The following is an 18,268-nucleotide window of genomic DNA, read 5'->3' on the forward strand; positions in this document are numbered from 1 at the left end:
TTCCTCCTCAACTGCTGTTTGTACTGTTAACACTGTTACTGCTGTTGTTATCTTCATTATAATTTGTCAACAAGTGGCAGACATACTAAGATTCAAGGGTACCTCTTTTGTTCCTCAGCTCCTGAGCTGAGATCTGCTAAGAAGGAAATGACATTGACCCTGTCTTAAGTATAGACCACCCCCACCCCCAGAGATTTGCTGAGACACTGGCCCAGCTGAAAGAAGGACTGTGCTCCAAGGAATGGCTGCCTTTGGTTGCCTTAAAGAAGGCAGGAGCACTACCTTTATAGGACTGCAGATTCCAGGTGTGGGGAGAGAGGAGTCTTGCCCCACCTAGAAGCAGAGGAAGGAAAAGAGGAGTGATAATATTTTTTCTAGATGCCTCACTAAACTCCCATCTTTGAGCTCAGGTAAGATTATATATTTCACAATGCATTTTTAGAAGACATCCTCTTCATTAACAGAGGAAATGTTCTATTAACACAGCTGTCCTTGGAAGTGCCTTAAGCCGAGTGAGATGTCCTTTCCATAGAGTTGATTCTTATCTATTTCCTCAAAAGGCATTTACACAAAAGTCTGAAGATGAATATATTCATAACTGCCACATTTTGCTCCAAAAATGACATTTTCACAGAAACTCCCACAGGGGCCAGAAAGAGAGAAGCCCAGGAAATTAGCCATAGTAGTGCTAGATGATGCCATTATAATGAGGGTGTGAACCGAGAGGTGATCTGATCCCTGTGTCTATAGTAGTTGAAATAATAAGCCACTTAGCGAGAGAGCATGTCAGTGGCATACTTGAAAGCCTAACTCTGGTAGCTTTACAAACCCCAAATTTAATGCTGCTTTATCTATTGAAAGCCTTGCCCTATAGTTGTCAAAACAATTGGTTATCCTTTAAAACAACTATTTGAAGATGCATTTAGTTAAAGCCATCTGAGATGGAGCTAATAGTGCATTAAGCCCCATGGGGAAAAAAAATCATCATGATGCTGCTAATGTGTTGCTTCTAACTGGTAAAAGCAATGGAATTTAGTCTGGTGAGTCCTCAAGGAAAGAATAAGGTGTGGATTGTGGACTCTGTGAAGAGCCAGAGGCTAAAAATGTAGTCAACCCACTCTTAGTCCTCATCTCCATTCTTATGAGAAGGCTCAAAACAGCACAATGGTTTGGCTTGGTCCCAGAGAGGTAAAAGCCAGCCGAAAGGTTGTATTTACTTATTTGAAACAATAAATCTTATCATGGTACTAAGGACTTGAATTTTCCATTTAGTCTGAGAGCACTAAATAGTTTCCTGATCAGTATCAGCTTTAAATTAAATGAAAAGAGAATAAAAAAAGCACAGGGAGCCATAGTTTTTTTTTTCCCCTCCATTATACTTTTCATGGATGCATAACAATTATCGTCATTCCTTGTTTAACTCCTGCCCTTCAGGAGGTCCCTGTGTCCTGTGGTAGAGAAGGAATGTGAGGCAGGAGGACTCCCAGCCCTTCTTCACTCCTACTGAAGTCACCCAAGAGCTACAGGACTCTTTGCAAACCATGGGATTCTTCTTCATTTTCAAATACAGAGGCATTGATCTATACTGAGTCTACTTCTTGAGGAAAAAAGAAGAGTTATTTAAATATCCTATGAAGTAATTGCTGCCCTTCCTCCTTCCCCCCCTCCTCAACTAGAACCTCTTCCCTTTCTCTTTCTTTCCAAACATCAATAAAATATATCCCTCTTCTCTTTCTTCTCACATCAATACTCTATCCACACTTTCGAAGCCAAACTATAGCTACCATTTTGCGATGTCCTTCATCTGCCCGTCTTGAATTCATTTCTTTCTTTTCTGTTTATGTAGTCCCTGACTGCATCTGCTCATGAACCTGCTATTATTCTGTTTTGATTTGGCTTTCTTTTCCCTCTAGATTTTATTTTCCTTGTTTTAATAATTTATTGCTCATTGTTGCCAGATTTCTTATCCATTTTGGTAAACAATTGGGATTTATAGTGCTCGAGACTTAATAAATAATAGCATGTCTTTTCTAAACCTTTTTTTTTCAAAACCCTCCTCTACTCCCGTCCACCTATTAGATATCTTGCAAGTATTTTGAACAAGTTGCAGGTAATGAGATAGATATTATCATTAAAAAAAGTCTTAATGCTCTTTTGTCCTTATAAGTATAAAAATATTAGAATATTTTATTATTTGTTTTTCCATGGATAAACTCCTTGGGTAACTTTATACATTCACAGCTGAATTTATCATTTCCAAAAAAAGAGAGAGAGAGAGAGAGAGAGAGAGATATGGTAATTTACTTGAGAGGAAGAATCAACTTCACTTAAAAAGAAAAGTTATATGCCATAATTTTTTCCTTCTGTCACCAGGGTCCACAAGTTACTATGGAGATAGACTGTAAGAGGTTAAGTAATTTGGCAAAGATTACATGCTATTCTGTGATGGAGCTGAGAATAAACCCCCCCAGGACTGGGACCCACTATGCTAGGAATTTACCTTGACCTAGCTACTACATGTAATTTCATGTCATATGTAAAACCTGCCTAGGCATTAGATCAGGATTCTGATGCACTGTAAATGTTCAATAAGTGTGAAAAAAAAACCTCATCAATTTTAGAAAGGTAGAACCTAACTTTATAGAGATTAGTTGAATATATGATGACAGCTAGTAAAGAGAGAATGAAAAGAATGACTTTTCCTAAGTCCATACCAATATGGAAGAGCTCCCAAGGCAAAAGAACAATGGCCTTTTGAATAATGTCTTAGAAACTCCTAAAAACTCCCACCTACCCCATCTGACATGTGAAAATGCATTTTTTCAGGAGAAGAAATTTAATGCTGTCAAGATATAGTCTACAAATGTTATTTTTGCAGTTGCTCTTGAACAATTTTTCCTTTAAGAATTTCTTGTGGATTTGTATATGATCCACCATACAAATAATTTAGAAATATGTAAATATTGTTCCAATTTTAAAAGTATTATTTACTGGATATCTGCAAAAAAAATGAGTATTTTTGCATGTCTGATTCTAAGTGTTAAAATTGTAAATGAGGACTTGTACCACTCTCTGGGCTGGCTCTCTGGGCTCTCTGATATCACAGAGATGATCATAAAGCATACAGATCCTTAAGCAATTAGTCTGGCCCTTGCATACTTTCTGAAATCCATTTGTTCTATTGGACAACTGAGATTGCTTTCTCTCTCTCTCTCTCTCTCTCTCTCTCTCTCTCTCTCTCTCTCTTTCTGTCTTTCTCTAGTGCTTACTCTACCTGGAAAAACAAGATAGATGTCACAGGGTTGTTTGAAGTAGTACAACAGACAGATACACAGCAGATAAGGTCAGAACACCTAATCAAAAGGATTTGAGAATAGTAAACTTCCAGTGCCTTCTTCTGAGAATACTATGGAAGGATAGAGCTGGTCCTCTAGGAACAGGACAATGGACCAGAACTGATGAAGTGTGAATCTATGTTTCAGATAAAGTAAGTTAACTATAGTCACCTGAAACCAGGAGAGGGCAGTGGATAGAGAGGGGGAGCAGACTGACAATCTGAAAGGCAAAGAAGAGGAACTCTAGAGGGGTTGGACTGAGTAAAGATGAAATAGAGATGTTACCTAAGAATCTGTCAGTTCACCCCTCACAGATGAACTCAACTTCTAAATCTGCAAAAGGCAATGGTCCAGAAATCTTCCCTGCAAAGCTCCAGGGGAACATGTTCAGAAAAAGCCTTCACTATGAAACTGAGCATTGAAAAGGTTCTCTCTTTCTTGATTTAAGAAATCTAGTGTGAAAGTGGAGATGAAGTAGAGATTTTGGAGAATGTCTGTTTTGGACACATTCTTGGCACCAAATATATTTTATCAGCAGGCTGAGTTTTGAATATTAAGAATGCATTTTTCCCTTATTGATTTCTGTAGCAGAATGGAAACTATTTTCCAAATTACTCCATTTACATTAAAAAATATATATTTTAGAGTAGTTTTAGGTTTACAGCAAAATTGAGAAGTAGGTACACAGGTTTCCCTTATATACCCTCTACCCCTATACACGCATAGCCTCACCCATTATCAAAATCACTCACTAAAATGATACATTTTTTTATGAAAGATGATCCTACATTAATGCATCATGATTGCCTATGTTCTGTAGTTTACCTTAGGATTCACTCTTGGTGGTATACATTCTGTGGGTTTGAAAAAATGCTAGTGACATGTATCTATCATTATAATACCATAGAGAGTATTATCACTGCCCTAAAAAATCTTGTGTTCACTGCCTATTTGTCTCTCCACCAACCCCCCAAAACCACAGATCATTTTATGTCTCCACAGATTTGCCTTTTCAAGAGTGTAATATTGTTAGAAGAATACAGTATTCAATTTTCATAACATTCCTTTCGCCTATGGGCTTTTTAACGTCATTTCTCTCCACAAGGTATTTCTACTTAACTTTACCTAGGATATTTTGCCAACACTCAAGTCAAAATCTTCCCCTTCAATGGAAGTAGGCCTCCCTCCTTATCTTCTCTGAGCACTCCCTGTTTACAGTTTCTTCTGGTTTTATGTTACACACTAGAGTTTGTTATCTGTTAGTGCATTTCAATAATTTCATAACACCAATTTTTACTTCTCAGCTAGACTATGAGCTATTCAAAGGCAACAGTCAGTATCTCACAGTTCTCTTTTACCTTTCATAGTATTTATCTTGGCACTAGGTGAATAAACAATGTTTCAGAAATAATTGTTGGTTGATTGAGAATCTTCCCTGAATAATGTAAAAGACTTTATCAATGAGAGCTTAAATTACTTATTCCCTCTGGAAAACACTGCAGATTAAAGATGAAAATACTCCTACTCTAAGCACTGAGAGCTTGCCTTCTCTCTAATTGTTATAAATCATAGCCTGAACATTTAAACTATTCAAGATTTCATTTTTCCCCTAACTTCCTCCAGCATGAAATCCAATCAAGCATATGCTAGCTGCTGTTTCTATACTCGCCTCCAAGCATCCATTGTAACATATATGCTAATTGTGATTATTTTTAATGATTTCTTCAAGTTGTTTTTAATACAAAGTTGCTTTAGTATGAGTCATTTTTAATACAAAGCTCTAGGTAAGCATGGCATATCCCATTATTTGTAATTGCATCTGTTATTTTGCCACCAGCTTCGAAAAACAATTAAACCCACTCCTGATGGGTAATCAGACAGCATCGACCTATTGCAGCAATCTACAGAGAATGGTCCTCTCCTTTAACCTTGTCCTGATTCCAGCTGCCCTCTTCTCTGACAACTGGAAAATACAAAACTCTTTGTGATGTTTTTATCTCTTGCCTCCCACTGGAATGTGAACTCCATGTTCCCCTTTCTCCATGGCGCTATCATCTTGGCATTAGGCCATTGGAGGAATGCCCAACCCCTTCCAAACCAGGTATCTTTATGTAAAGCCTGACTACAGGGTTAATTTGTTTTATCCACTGTGATATCTTACTTAATTCTGATGTTGTTTGGGCCACCTGATTTCTTCCTCAAAGTAAGAAATTTCTTGTTACCCAAGCTGTAGCTCTAAATATACATTTTGGAGAGTTTTAGCCTTTGAGTCTAGGATGAGCTTTGAGTTCCTCTGATACTTTGTCCCTCTAACTATGAATTTGTCTGAAAGGCTTCCTGGAGGGTTAAAATCATCTGCCATTAACTGAGACGTTTTGTCTACGACCTCTGTTTTTTCTCCGTTAACCTCATATGCTGAACAATATCTTTTGCCCCTGGATATCTCTTATTTCCCAGGTTGATCCACATTTTATTAAAACTCAGGATTTGAAAATTCTTTTTGGGACTGTAATTATTTCTACATGATTGTTTCTGTATTCCCAGTGTAGGTCACACTTCTTATCTCTTATTGGAGTTATCTGAATAAACTCTATTTTGCTATTTAGACCTTTGAATGGAATATGCCTTCCCTTATTAATTTCTAGATGTAGCATCAGTATTAAGGAAATTCATGGTTACTTAATGTGGAGCTTAGATTTCTGACAACTTCAGACTTCTGGACAGAGCAATGAGCTGTGATATTAGGCATACGCCCTGTAGAATTTTTAAATATCTTAGTGACATCACTCTTAGGTCATGCAATGCCAGTGATGTCAAGCCACCAAGAAAGTTTTATTTGTCCAGCAGATTGTTTGTTTTTTAATTTTTTTAATGTTTATTTATTTTTGAGAGAGAGAGAGAGAGACAGAGCACAAGCGGGGGAGGAGTAGAGAGAGAGGGAGACACAGAATCCGAAACAGGCTCCGGGCTCTGAGCTGTCAGCACAGAGCCCAACGCAGGGCTCGAACTCACAAACCTGAGATCATGACCCGAGCCGAAGTCGGATGCTCAACTGACTGAGCCACCCAGATGCCCCCAGCAGATTGGGTTTAAGAATGCAATAAAATATTTAATATGTTTAAAAAATATTTCCATTGCAAATTATTATAGAATCTTAGATTTTTTTTTTTTATTGCCAAATAAAAGCTACCCTTCTCTACTGTCTCTACTTTTGGACAAGTACTTAACATATATGGTCTCATTAAATCCACCCAACAAGGTAGATGTTATTTTCCTGAGTTCACAAATGAGGGAATGATGGCTCTGAGAAGAATAAATATGTGTCCTTCTTGTCTGCTCAGAAAGTTAATGTCTTTGTATAGGTACCTAAAATCCTTAGGAGAAGATTATACAGGTAATGTCTTAATGTACCCTGAGAGATTTTTCTCTTTAAATTTCTAGTTTTTTTTTTAAATTCCTTTTTCAGAACTATTTAGCAGTTAGACCCCTTTTCATAACAGAGAATTTTGTCCTCTAAGAAGAAATAAAAGGCCCTGTTCTGGTTGTTGCTAATAGTTCTCTCCAACCTCTAAGAACCGAATAGGATAGTAAAGATAATGGTGTGGGGAGGAGCAGTGTTCTCTTAGTGTGGTTCCTCTTTTGAGAACACTCTAACTTCATTATGGACCTTTGAGCTTTGTTTTCATTTCTTAATGATATTGGGTACATGAGGTGTCAAGAGCTCAAGTTTTCTATAGTTAATCAAAGCCCACTTATTGAAATGTGTGTGTGTGTGTATATATATATATGGAGTGTGTGTGTATATATATATGGAGAGAGAGAGAGAGAAACTGAGAAAGAGGGAGAGAGAAACTTACTCTTGACTTCTATAACTAATACATTGCCTATTAAAGTCAATACTTTGACATTTAGAGTATTTCTCTTATACAGTCTGATTTGATAAGAAGTTATTCTGGAAAAAAAAAAGAAATATGACATATGAATCCACCAATTGAGAGAAATATACATAGTTGACCGTTGAGCGACATGGGTTTGAACGGCACAGGTCCACTTATACACAGATATTTTTGGATAAAGACAGTACAGTACTTTAAATGTATTCTCTTTTCCTTGTAATTTTCTTTAGCTAACTTTATTGTAAGAATACAGTATATAATTTATATATGTGTATACCATACAAAGTATGTGTTAATCAACTATATAATTGATCAGGTCAATAGTAGGCAATTAGTAGTTAAGCTTTTAGGTAATCAAAAATACTTTAGAAAACTTGCCATTGTAAATTCTTTCCTTGCCCCTTGAAGATGTAAATCTTCTCTCAGCCTCTTGCAAGTTTACAACCCAGGAAAAGTGTTTCTTAAGGACCTAGGAACTATTTCTTTGAAATGTGAACACAAGGAGTTAGTACTCCATCTCCGTCTCTGCATGCCAGAAGCCTAACTTCGATGGGCACCAATTAGCAAACACAGATGACATAATCACAGAGAAAAACAGTTGCAAACTCATGAATAACTCAATATACTAGACATATCCGATTGGTCGAACTCTTGCCCACAATCTCCAGTACTTTTCTACTAACTCACCCCAGTGCTTAAAAACCTTCCACCTTTTCTATCAGCAAAGCTAAGTATTTATGCTTGAACTGTTCTCTACCTCCTATTGCTGGTGATTAGTGGTATCAGAATAAAATCAACGTCTGTCTGCTCATCTGGTCCTGAGTGATTTTTCTTTGACAATACCCATAATTGCCTGTCAATATTAATGCCTTGAGAGTGCTTTTGCATGATGAAAAAAGTAGAATGCTGCTTTTTTGCAACTGGTTTAAAAAGAAAGCCTATCTTATTTTGGAGAACCTGCAACCTTGATATTGCATTTAAATCACATTTGCATGTGGGTGGGGTGGGGGATGTGTTTATATGTATTTGTGAATGTGTTTGTGTTTCTAAACAGAACCTGGGTGCTAGAAAAATTGCTGGAAAGTTATTTTTAGCTTTTTTTTCCTTTGGGGTCAGTTTACCATATCCTTCATCTCTCTGCTCTGAGAACATACTTGAGAAAAGCCAGTTCCATTCCAACACTAGAGCATCTGCTCACAGCCACTTAATCATCTCAGTGAGGCAGACATCTTCTTTCTGGTCCTGGCTGTCAAGAGGTGAAGTAAAAGCTGACATGAAGGCCTTCTCCACATAGTAGAATATTATCTGACTCCTTGGAGAGGCTTCTGTACATGCAGGCAAGACCTTTCCCAACTTTCCACCATAAAGGAGGAAGAAAAAATATCCCACCAAAGACTTATACCTTAAAATGCCTTTAGGGGCCATAGCTGGGTCTTCCCATGAATAAAGGGAAACTCTCTGGTGCAAAAGCTAATTTTAGTTTGTCAGGGCACAGAGAGAAGGGGATGAGATGTCTGAATAGAGTGGCTCTCCTAGCAAATACAGGAGAGGTCTTATTTGACCATCTGGAAGATAAGTTTTCTGTTGACTTCAGAGAAAGTAAAATTGTCCATTTGATATGTATTGAAAAGTATTTTCTTCAGCTTTTTGCTTTCCCTTTGATAAACTGGTGAATTTCCCCAGGTTGCTCAATTGTACTGTGGAGATTAAATATAGAATCTAACCTTGTAAATGGGGTAGAATCTGAGGCTCCTGATGGGTCTCACAGGGAGGACACTATTTGGGGGCTTTCCTGAAACAGAGTGCTTGCAAATAAGTCACTCCATTTGAAGAAATGAAAGTAGATTGTCAGGGAAGCCAGTCTTTTCCTTAATCAAATTGATATTAACAGCCTGCTATGGTATGATGGCAACAAAGGGAAAGAAATGTGGAGTATACTCTGCCTTTTCATGGAAAGTGTCAGAAACCCCTGCTGTTTGTATAAGTGACCACGGATCTACTTCAAAATCCTAGCATGCAGGGTAGCAGAGATTATGTAGGTGAATTCCTCCTGTCAGCTAAACTATTTTGTGTCTCAGGTTCACCTTTAAGCCAGTCCACTTGTGGTCCATTTCTTATGTTATTTGATTTAAAGTTGAGGGCGCAGATAAAATCAGTTTAGAGAGGAAGTTGACAATCTGGTAAATAGCTCTGGCTTTTCTCTTTTAGGCCATAGAAGAGATACCAAGGATTAAAGCTTCTCCAGGAAATAAGTTTTCTGATTTTATCTCAGATGGTCTTGAATATTCAAAATTGCCAACCAGATAGAAAGGACTACATCCTCTCAGGGAGACTCAGGGAAGACTGCCCTCTCCACCTGCCTGAGATTCTCAGCAGCAGAACCCTAGCTTCTCCAACCTGGGTGGCAGTGAGGCTCAGTGGGTAAAGGGAAGCCAGTGCATGCTGCTTTTTGTCTCTCTGCTCACAGAAATCCCAGAGGGGTCTTATCTCCTTTCATGGAAAAATCTATCTAATGGGAGGAGTTGAACTGAGTAGAAAAGATAAAACTTTGTATGTTGATGAGGCGGTATAAGGATAGAATGAGCAAAAGACTGGTTCTTGCATATTGTTTCTTTAATTAAATAGCATGATGCTCTTTTCTGGAACTCATTATTCTAATAATTGACCTGTTTTATACATTTTTATGAGTTTTTTTGGCACAGATTATCTTACTGTATAAATTTAATTTTTTCTTAAGTCCCCCCTTACATAATGCAATCTAAACTAGTTTGATTCCATTAGTAAATTAACTAATTCAAGCATTGATAATTTTTAGAAATTATTAGGAGTACTGCATGCCAGTCACTCTGCTAGGTACTATCAGGTAGGACCTCAGATAACTTTTTCTACACTAAATTCTTAAGTGTTTTTTTGTTGTTGTAATTTTTAACTTTGTTTGAAATTGTATTTTTCATACTTCACGGCTTTCCAACTCAGTTTTAATTTCTGAGCAATTAACATTTGATCCCTTTACTAAATTTCCAATGACACCTAAAACAAGGTAAAGCATACGGTAGATGCTCAGTTAATTCCTTTTGACTGATTGTCCCTTTTGGTCAACTTTGAGAGTTTTTTACTTATGTTGAAATACCAATAACTGTTTTTGCATCTCCAGAGTATTTCTTTCTATGCTCTCTTCCCATTCAGCCTGAGGTCTGATCATGGCTTAATATAGGAAAGAGGTCAAAGTAGTCGTACCTGGCAATTTTGAGAAAGCCTGGCAGGAAGCAAGATACTTGAGCAGATCTGAGCTGAAATCAGGAGAGAAGATGCACAAATGGCAGTACAAGCAGGTGGACAATATCATCTTGGCCACATGTCCTCCTTCCATGCCCCACCTTGATAAGTGGCAACCCTGGAATCATTCTTTGATTCTCCGTATTCATTCTTACTCTGTGGACAGCACTTCAGTAAGTCATCATCACATATCCCTGACCAACCTTTGAACAACAACATGCTGGTTTAAACTACCATTCCTCACCTAGTCTCTTTCCTGCTCTCTTTGCTTCCATTCTTACTTCCTCTTTAGGCTTTTCTCCATACGGCAGCCAGTGGATTTTTGGAATATAAACCATTGTATGTAATTTCTGCACTTAAAGATCTTCTGGATGAAGACCACAGTTAATAGAAGATTTCCACTCCAGAACAGGAAGCAAGGAAGTCCTACCTGAACTGGCCCTTGTCCATTGCACAACCTTGTCTCCCAGCCTTCTCCCACCTCTTCCCTTCCAGCCATGTTGTCTTCCTGCTCTTTCTTGAGCACACCAATCTTATATATGATGGCTTTTCTGGTTGATATTTCTTTTGCCCCAGATGCTTTACCTCTAGATTTTCAAATGGCTCTACTGCTCACTTTATTTAGTTCTCTGCTCAATTTTTTACCTTCTCTGATAGGCCTTATTTCTTCACACATTTGAATATAGTCCCAGTCATTCTCTTTCTTTTTGTCCTGCTGCTTTCTAAATTTGTCTATAACCCTTATCATTACCTGACATTATATTTTTATTTGTTTATTAGCATTTTTCTCTCCTAGAATGCAAAGTAAGTGGAGGTTTTTTTTGTTTTTTGTTTTGTTTTTGTTTTTACCACCCATGAGTAAGACTGGCACACAGTATATACTAAATGAGATTTACTGAATGAATGAATAAAGTAATGAATGCTGTAGCCATTTCTGAGAGCAGATGCTCATTGCTTGTACAATGGAATTGATTTGCTCAATGCCATTTCTATTTGCTGAACTTGATCTGGTATTAATGATTTTTTAGAATTGAGCTCTTCTTTGAGCCATCACTGGATTAGGCATGGGGACCAATGTTACTCAAGTCAGGACAGAAGTAATGAAATTGCTAAATCACAAAGTAGAAAATCAGTTGTCTGATACAGCTGTTTCAGTTTACAAATAACAAAGTGAGGCTCCATAAAGAATAATAGCTAGAAATACTTGTATATTGGTTGTCAAGAATTTTTATGTATATTAAATTATTTTATCTTTACCTCTAAGGTGGGTATTAGCATATTTTATGTTTTGGGTAAGGAATGGGTAAGGAATGAAGGCTTAGACACAGTTACCACACACCCCTCAGTTTTCATTAGAGCATGGATTCAGACCCAGGTCTCATGATGCCCACTTAAGTAATGTTTAATGTTTTAATATCTGAGTGGGGGGTGCAAAATGTTTTACTCTTAGAAAATGGCTTTGCAGATAAATCTCAACTGGTTCCACTAATTGCTAACTGAATAAATTACTTGTATTTTAAGAACCTTAGTTTTTACATATGTACCCTTTTGTGTTATTTATGAGTACTATATTATCACAGCTATCTTCTTCCTAGAGAAAAAAAAATTCCACAGACATCTAGGGATCCAAGGGATTCTCTTATCCTTATTACCTGGTGAAATATAAATATGATTTTTCTGACCTGAATTTTGAGTTCATTTCTTTCAGAGTGCTGTGGTAGTTAATGGAAGATATATTTCATCAGTTTTGGCAAGAGCCAACCCTGTAACTGGAATCAGAAGCCTAGTGAATCATTCAACATACTTTATTTACAATATAACCACTGAAGAGAAAATGGAAGCTTGTCATTTTCCTTTTAAAGCCTTGCACATTGCTAAGTTTTCCATGGGCTTGCTGTTCATATATAACTTTTAAAGTGAAAATACTATTTGTGTGAAGAGGTAATCAAGGTAGACAGCAGCAGTCACTGCAGTAATTTGGGATGCTAGTAATTCTTAAGCTAAAAGGAACGCTTTGATGATTCAACAGGATACCTCTAATTTACATTTATTGTCATCTTTCATTTGCTTTCCTATTTTGGAAATATTTAGCAACTATGCTGATCAAACTGTGTTGGATTCCTATGGTGAAATGATCTATCTTAAAATTTGTGATCCAAGAGGAAGCTAGAAGGAATTGGTATTTTGATTTCACAGAGTATTTGGAAAACTTCATTGTTCATCTACTGGAGGCTTTTATTATTTCATTATTGTAGGGAACACATGGAACAGACTGTTTTGTACATTTTTTCTGAGAGTCTTGATCAATGAAGCAAACCTAAAACAGTTTTCTAAAAGCAATAGTCACATACAATTAAGTGAAGAAATCAGTTGGTCCATGACTCTTCTGTCCTTATTAGAAGAATATGTTTGACCTTGAAAGTGAAATAAAAAGGGAAGTTTATTTAATGTTGCTTCATAATGCAGAATCTCTCAGCTCTATTTGAAGTATGATTAGATGTGTCTTTGGTTCAACTGTCAGAACCTTGTGTACCCTAGAAGCAAGTTGGAACAGAACTTTCAACCATACAATGATGATATGAAATGTATGATTCTCAGATATGCTTCTAGAATATTATCCTTTGATTGATATCTGAATTTTATAAAGTGGAAGATACTCAAAATAAACCACTGAAAGTATTAATGCATAACCATAATCTAGATGAAGGTTTTTTTTTTTTTTTTAATCAGCTCTCCTGAAATGATGGGAAACCATTATCAATAGGCCAATTGTTTGTTTCTGAAATCATCAAGGTAAAAAGTTCAGCTTGGCTCATGGAATGAATAAGTCATGGGAATAAAAGAAACAGTGCAGGGAATATAGTCAATGATACTATAATAACAATGGATGGGACCAGAAGGTAGCTACCCTTGTGGTGACCAAGCATGATGTGTAAACGTGTTGAATCACTAGGTTGTACAGCTAAAAATAATGCAACATTGTGTATCAACTATACTCAAAATAAGAATGAATAAATAAATAAAATTCAGCTTGGAAAAGAACCAACAGACCTGTCCATATGCCAGAATCCCATGAGAAAATGGCCCGAAGGAGGGAAGTGTATTTTGAAACTCTTAGGCAATAAGATGCACCAAAATCAGGTTCCAACAGGACATTCTAGAAACTTCAAAGGACAAAGAGAGTAAACAAGTGTAGTGATGTGGTGCAAATAGTAAATTTCAGTGGGGGAAACAAAGGACTTTTTTAAAATGTTTATTTATTTGAGAGACAGAGACAGAGCACGAGCAGGGGAGGGGCAGAGAGAGACACACGCACACAGAATCCAAAGCAGACTCCAGGCTCTGAGCTGTCAGCACAGAGCCTGACATGGGGCTCCAACTCACGAACCGCAAGATCATGGCCTGAGCTGAAATCAGATACTCAACTGACTAAGCCACCCAGGAATCCCAGGATTTTTTTTTAAATTGGCATTTGTCAGTTGGTCTTGCCAGTACTGCCGACCAGACTGAGCAGAAAAAAAAAATCAGTTTTATCTGTGATGCTTTGGGGCTTTCTAAAGTTCTTGGAAGTAGACCACACTAAGAAAATTCAGTCAACTCAGTTGCTCTCAAAACATAGATCTCTGCATCTCTGCATTATCCAGCTTTGCTGGGCTAGACTATTAATTCTGATTCCCATGAAAACTTTTTGGCTTAGGAGATGACATTTGTGTCACTAAGGCAGCAATGAATTCAGGGACTCTTTTTCATCAAAGTGTAACACTGAGGGTAAATTATAATTTTCAGGACTTGGCCCTTAACAGAAACCAACCTGCAAGCAAACTGAAATGCAAACTCTTGAAATGTTATTTAAGGCACGTTAAATTCCCTAGGGATCCACAGGTTAGGAGCTCACCAGATGTAGCACTCAAGGATTCCACAAATACAGTCTCTGTACAGAGACATGTCTGCACACCTGGTATGCGGTTAAAGAATGGCAGGAGGCCAAAGGTCACAGTGTCATAGGCCCTTGTTCTCACTAGCCATGCTGCAGAGCTTCAGGTCCAGCTGTTTTCCTTTACTGCTAATTTGTATGGTTGCTTTTAGATAGTGGTGATTTTTCTGTGTATTAAGCATTGAGTAAATCATTTCTACAACGCTCTCCTTCCCTTCCTTGTTTATTTACCACAGAGATTGCAAAGCTCAGTGACATTTGACTCTGCTCTTTTGCTGACTGGATCATGGAATGCAGAAGGCATGTATGTATCATTACGTGCATCTCTGAGTGATGGGCCATGGCATCATGTCACATCATGGGGTGAGCCTCTCTCATCATATCACATCATATCTCATCATGCTTGACATAGACACACAGCTCAATTCTGAGCATCTAGAAGTAACCAGGAAGTAAGGCTTCACAGCAATCTGAGCTGTGCTTTCAGAAATAGAAAATAAAGAAGATTGACTTTTCTATTTTCTGTTTTCTACCACTGCAGATACAATGACCCCTGTTGGAAGTTGTGCATATAAATATATTCACATCTCAGTGAAAAACAAAGCATCTGTATAAGACAGGAGTTTTCTCTATGTATTTTCCTCACAGTGATGAGGGAGTTTCCCTCCTGTGTTTATTACTGTTGTTGGTAGGATCTAATTCCTGCAACCAGGTATTAATCTAAATAATTCTCTTGATGGAATGAGCTACATGATAGTTATTAGGGATTTGCAATGTGACAATCAAACTGAGGCAATTCAAGGAGAGTTGGACTAGACCATTGAATGAATATTTCTACAAAGTGTCTCCACTGTAAAATTAATCCAATCTGATCCTTTGGCTTCTATTGCTTGATAAATCCTGAGTGTAAATCCATAGCCTGTTGTACTACATACTTCTGGTTTGTAATCTTGCCTTGATTATGAACTCTTAGTCCCTATACCCCTATACTATACCCCTTAGTCCTCAGAACCCCTCTACCTTTACTCCTTTATCCTTAGGGCCTTTCCACATCAGAAGCTAATAAAAAGGAAAAACCAACTTGTATGAAACAAGAATCTTAAAAATTAGTCAACATAGTTTATATTATTCAAATTGTGTGTGTGTGTGTGTGTGCACATGCATGCATGTGCCCCAGTAATACCCAGGAACCTACAAGAGTGAAAGATGGGCATATTTCCTCTCCAGTGGCTAGATTCTGAAACTTTTACCTTTGGAGAGGCATGGTGTCTTTCAAGAATGTGGAAATTATCATCTGCCTCTCCAGGCAGCTCAAGGAGTGTTGAAAGGAGGTTTAACCTTGGTCATCAATGGAGTTAACTCTAAAGAACACTGGATCCAGTAAGGCTTTGTTTAGCACTTTCAACCTCCTGTTTAGTAGAATTTCTACTCATTTTACTCCAGATATTTAGTGTTCTTCTTTATGTTTCTCTTTCATTCTCTGTTGAAACTTCCTCTCCTAGCTACACCAGGAAACTTAATGCTCTATTTTTCTCAAGTGTTTTAATAAGAATCAAAACCATTAACCCACAAATGAAGTAATGGTCTACTGGATAAGTGAGAGGTGTGTTAAGAAATAATAGACTGAATTAGTTACCATGAAAGTATATATAGGGTTAAATTGCTCATTCTGTTTTCTTTTTCTTTTTCTTTTTCTTTTTTTTTTTATAAATTAAGCCCTGGGCTATATTACCCTAAAGTATTTGTATGCCATCATTTAATATCATTTATTATATGCTCACTTGCAAATTGTGTTTTAACATGCTATTGTGAAAAAGACTTCATCATTTAGGTTGATTATGGATTCATTATGGGCATGTTACCACTGTACAGAAAGCTAATGCAAACTTTGGTTACCTTCATAAAATATTGTTTCTTAATCAAATGCAGTAATATTCTCTCTGTTTTCCATGTTGATTCTACTGCATCTGCACACTGAGTTCACTTCTAGATACCCAATCTCATGATTGTGTATTGGACCATTTCAGATGCATTATAACAATAAGATAAAGTTTATACATGCCTTTCCTAATGCAGGTAAGTGTGAGGTTGGAATAAGGTTGAATTGGGATTAGAATGAAGTGAAATGAGCCTGGAGTGAGGATGGGCTATGCCCAAGGTGATGTTGAGATGAGTGTAGGGTGAGCTTTAGGCAAGTTTAGGGCATTCTAAGAATGGGAAGAAGCCACCCATGAGTCTACAAAGGCCCCACAAACACTCTCAAGCTTGCACATCAGATTTATATATCCTAGAACACACAGGACACAGTTGATGCTGGTCAACATAGCAATACCTCAAAGACATAGTCAACCAAACAATAAATCCAATCCATTTTAGCAGACTGCACCTGAGCTTTTCACCATATTTATTATATTCAGTTATCTATATTTATTATATTTATTATATTCAGTTATCTAAGTTACCTAGACCTGAGCCCTCACTAAATTCTTAAAGATGGAAAGGGAGCTCATCAGGATGTTGAAGGTCAAGAGTTACCCAAGGTATGGTTATGTAAGTTGAAGATTTGTCTAGAAAAAAAGAAAAATTGTGAAGCCATGGTTCTTGTCACCTCATACTTCAAATGAGGGGATTATGTGGAGGGATCAGCAGCCCTGGTCTTTGTTTCATCCTATAGCACAGTTAGAATGGGTGCATAGAAGTTAGCAAGAAATATTTGGGAAATGCTTTCTAATAATGAGGGTTATGCAATGGTGGTATGAACAATCTTATGACCAGGGAAGTCCCCATTTTTACAAATGTGCAAGAGGAAGACTCTGTCTTGAATGGGGAATACCATGGGAGGAGCTCTAAGCCCTTTTGGAGACTGTGGCTCTGAGTGGCTTTGATTTTTTTTCAACCATTTTAGTTTCAAGAATTCCCTTTTTGAAGAGATCACTGAGTTTTTTTTTCTTGGGGCAAATACATAGACTAAATAATATATATAAATCATCTAACACATACAACTTTTCCCTAATCACTATCTTCCCTTGACTCTTAAAGCAAATATATTAAATAAAAGTTGTGTGATTGAATAGGATATACTGACTAATATCGAAGCATTTTTGTTGTATGTGAAATATCCAAGTAGGCAAAGGAAGATTTATAATATGACTATCAAATACATTTTATTGAATATCTTCACTTTATATTCCCTGAACTATTGCTGACCACCCTATCCTTGTGGTTCTATTTTTCTTCACTTTAAAAAAGCATTTTGGAGTTCCAACTGCTAAGCTAGGAATGCTCTTTTTCACTGGCAGCATTTTCCTTTTTTGGCAGAATCCACAGGCAATTGCTTTGATGTTTTTTGGAATTACATTTGGTATCTGTCATAGTTCATGCAAAGATAGGCTGATTGGGTTGTCTAGTTGGTCCCAGATGCTCTTGGCTTTAATGCTCCATCAATTTTCTTTGAAAATGAAGTCCTGGGCCAATCTCACCTCTCAAGGGACACTTGCAGATGACTTGTTCATGATCAAAAGGGAACATAATTTCCTGATGTCCATATGTTTCCTCTGGAACTTCTTTTGGTGTCCTCAAAACTGGTGTTTCTTATAAGTGGACAACAGATTGTTATTTAGAAAGGGTCTAAACTTCAGAAGTGTTTCCTCAAGAGTTACTGCAAATAGGAGTCAGGAGGTATGAACTGGTTTCTAAGAACTCCCGGGAGTGGGCTTTAGAACATATTGCTATAAAACCACCTCCCAACAAAGACCAAAACACTAGATTTATGGTTTAGCACTGCACCATGATTATAGGAAATGAGGGTTTGTAGAGAAGAAATTATT

At 37.3% G+C, this 18,268-nt stretch overlaps 1 long non-coding RNA gene across 2 annotated transcripts in view; it reads left to right on the forward strand.

The window, feature by feature from the left end:
- The window catches only part of LOC123580776, a 507,052-nt gene that overhangs the window by 330,162 nt on the left and 158,622 nt on the right, over window positions 1-18,268 (forward strand). Inside the window, exon 3 of one of the 2 annotated variants that reach the window (XR_006703452.1) lies at window positions 14,678-14,804. The exons of the other annotated variant lie outside the window; for it this stretch is intronic. This is a non-coding gene — a long non-coding RNA (uncharacterized LOC123580776). The remainder of the gene's footprint in view (window positions 1-14,677; window positions 14,805-18,268) is intronic. 2 annotated transcript variants of the gene reach the window in all.

Source organism: Leopardus geoffroyi, chromosome A3 (assembly GCF_018350155.1).
Source record: "Leopardus geoffroyi isolate Oge1 chromosome A3, O.geoffroyi_Oge1_pat1.0, whole genome shotgun sequence".
Taxonomy (NCBI): Eukaryota; Metazoa; Chordata; class Mammalia; order Carnivora; family Felidae; genus Leopardus; species Leopardus geoffroyi.